This window comes from Panthera tigris, chromosome C1, assembly GCF_018350195.1.
Source record: "Panthera tigris isolate Pti1 chromosome C1, P.tigris_Pti1_mat1.1, whole genome shotgun sequence".
NCBI lineage: Eukaryota > Metazoa > Chordata > Mammalia > Carnivora > Felidae > Panthera > Panthera tigris.
In genome coordinates this window covers 87,492,819-87,495,674 of record NC_056667.1, presented here as the reverse complement: position 1 = coordinate 87,495,674, position 2,856 = coordinate 87,492,819, and the positions used below count along the sequence as shown (strand labels likewise).

General features: G+C 37.3%; 1 non-coding gene across 1 annotated transcript; it reads right to left on the bottom strand.

Moving 5' to 3' along the window:
* Positions 1 to 534: 534 nt before the first annotated feature.
* LOC122241583 lies at positions 535 to 751 on the bottom strand. Its single transcript, XR_006221840.1, has one exon. It is a non-coding gene; the product is annotated as a small nucleolar RNA U3 (small nucleolar RNA).
* Positions 752 to 2,856: the final 2,105 nt, after the last annotated feature.

Below are 2,856 nucleotides of genomic sequence, written 5' to 3'. Positions count from 1 at the left end.
TAAGGAAATTGTGTTGCAGCTTGTAATTACTTGCTCAAACTTCCATCCATCTGCTCAAACTTAGACCTTGCACTGCCTCAAACACACTTGAGGCAGGGGAAGGAAGAGAATGCTGAGTATGTTTTCTTAGAGCTGATTAAAGCCATTGTATTTACTTTGGTCCTTTAAGAATAAATTTGCTTTACTGTGGGATCAATGAGTCTACTACATTTCCCTGAAAAGTGAAGTACTTATGATGTGGCAATTTAGAGAGAGAAGAGAGAAAATGTCAGCAAGCTCTTGGTTTTCCTCAGTGATAGTTCCATGTGTACAACAACTACTAAGTCTGTATTTCTCTCTCTCTTTCTCTCGCACCCACACACACACACACACACCCACACACACACACCCACACACACACACACACCCTCCCCACACACAGCATTTGTAAAGCAGAATTAATTGCCTGAACTGCAAGGAAGATTTTCTCCCTCCTTTCAACCATTTATTTTTCTCATTAAACTGGACTTACTTTTTTTTTTTTTTTTTTTAGAAACCACTCAGATGGTGTCCTTTCTCTTTTATTCACCCAAAGTAGGAAAAGAACAATCATCAAGGGCAAAGAGCAGCTGTAAAAGCAGCACTCAAAACCAGCTTCATGCTCAGGAAAGGACACTGCATCTCCTTCTCATGATTTCTGGTATTCCTCACGTTCAGAGAATCTTCTCTAGTAATGAACTATAGAAATGACCCCTGAAAGTATTATAGTCTTTAACTGGACTTACAATAACACTATTAAAAGTCTTTTTGTATACATTCCTCATTAATGCCCTTTATACTCTTCATGCATTTCTGTCTTTGAGCCATTTGCTCTTTATACAAGCATGTTTACACTGAGATTGTTTCTCTTCTGGGAATGTCCTTAAATTCATCCTTATTTACCAAAATCCTCATTGTCTCTCATATTCATGTATCATGTACTTTATCAAATATTCTCTCATTTCCACTAAAATAGTGGATCTTTCCTTTCTCTTTGCTTCCAAGATTTTGTTGCGTTTCTTTTATATTTGTGACAATTGGCCCTACACAATGATTAAATGCCTCCTTGTCTTTCTTCCCATCTAGGCTGTAAAATCTGTAAACTTCTTCCATTAAAAGTCATGCTTTACATATATATTTGGAATGCACAGAGCATTAGCAGATGTCTGCCAACCAGTACTCAATGCATGTTTATTAACACAGCATCAATGCTGTCATTCCTCTGGAAATGTAATCTTGCCTCTCTGCTTATGGAAATTTTCTGTCCTTCGGAAATCAGCTCTTTCTCGTCATCATCTGGTGACCCCAACCCTCAGTGATGTCTCTTTTTCCTAACTGGAAAGTTGTTTGGAGGATCAAAGGAGCTAAGATACAAGGAGAGTGTCTGGCACAGAGTCAGCACTATGTAAGCATTAGCTCTATGAGTTTCATTTATAGTTTGTAATGCACAGAGAGGTGATATACTCAAGAGTACCTGGTGGATAAGTGGTAGAGTGAAATGGAGATGTGGGGCCCCTGGCTTTCCATCTGGGTCTGTGATAGATTTCTCTAAGTCACTGAATCTTTCCCAAGATCCCTGTGACCCTGGCTGCTTGGTTAAGGAAGTATGCATAAAGAACACTCTAGAAAACAGACCATTTATTATTAGCTAGAGCCTAGTTCTGCTCTTTGAGAAAGAACTTTGACTTCTAGCCTAAGTTCTAAATTAAAATTGAATAAACAATTTTCTTGATCCTTTACATTGAGCCCTGACCTCATTCTTGCATGTTTTTTAAAGAGAGAGAGATACATCCCACAAGGATTGAGCTTACTTAAGACATCTCTTACTGTAAATATGGGAAGGATTAGAATATTATTTTCATTTAATTACTGCCTATTATTTCCCAGGAAAATATTACAAATATTTGCAATATTACAATTATTTGCCAGGCAAATAATACAAATATTATCTCTGCTTCTTACTGCAATAATATATGGGGAACACTGGTATCCCTATTTAACTGATGAGAGAAAAGAAGCTCATGGCCTGTAAATGACTTGCCCAAATGTATTCAATAAAGGTAAGATGACAGAGTGTTAAATATGCCTGATTCTTGCCTCAAATAACAAGTGTTCAAATTTTGGGTTTATCATTTATCAATTATGTGATCTTCTTTAGTTACTTAGGCCTTAGTTTCTTCAAGTGTAAGTGGGGTGATAACATTATCCACGATATGTTGTTGCTGTAATGACTAAGACTTTATAAAAGGTTTAAAAATGTCAGATTTAAATGAGAGGTAATATAATTTCATTCCAAATCTATGCGTTAGCCTCTACAAGCATGATGCAGCTTCTATTCAATTAATTCAAAAAATATTTATTCAGCATCTGTTCTAGGCTCTTGGAGTAAAGTCAGTGAACAAAACGGGCAAGGACTGTTGCCCTTGTGCAGCTTATGTAAGAGCAAGAAAAGACAGTCAATAAACAAAATAAAGAGGTAGATTATTTCACATTTTTAAAGAAGATGACAGTGTTATGGGAAATTAAAATGTAGGGAAGGTGGACTGAAAATATCTAGAGGTGCAATTTGTTTTTTTTTTTTTTAATTTTTAGAAAATGTTCATTTTTGAGAGAGAAAGAAAGAGAGAATGCAGGGGAGGGGCAGAGAGAGAGGAGGACAGGATATCTGAAGTGGGCTCTGTGCTGACAGCAGAGAGCCTAATCTGGTGCCCAAACCCATGAACCATGAAATCATGGCCTGAGCCAGATGCTTAGCCTCCTGAGCCACCCAGGCACCCCATGGAGATACAATACCAAGTGGATGATCAGAGTATAGCTTACAAAATGGATTACAATTGA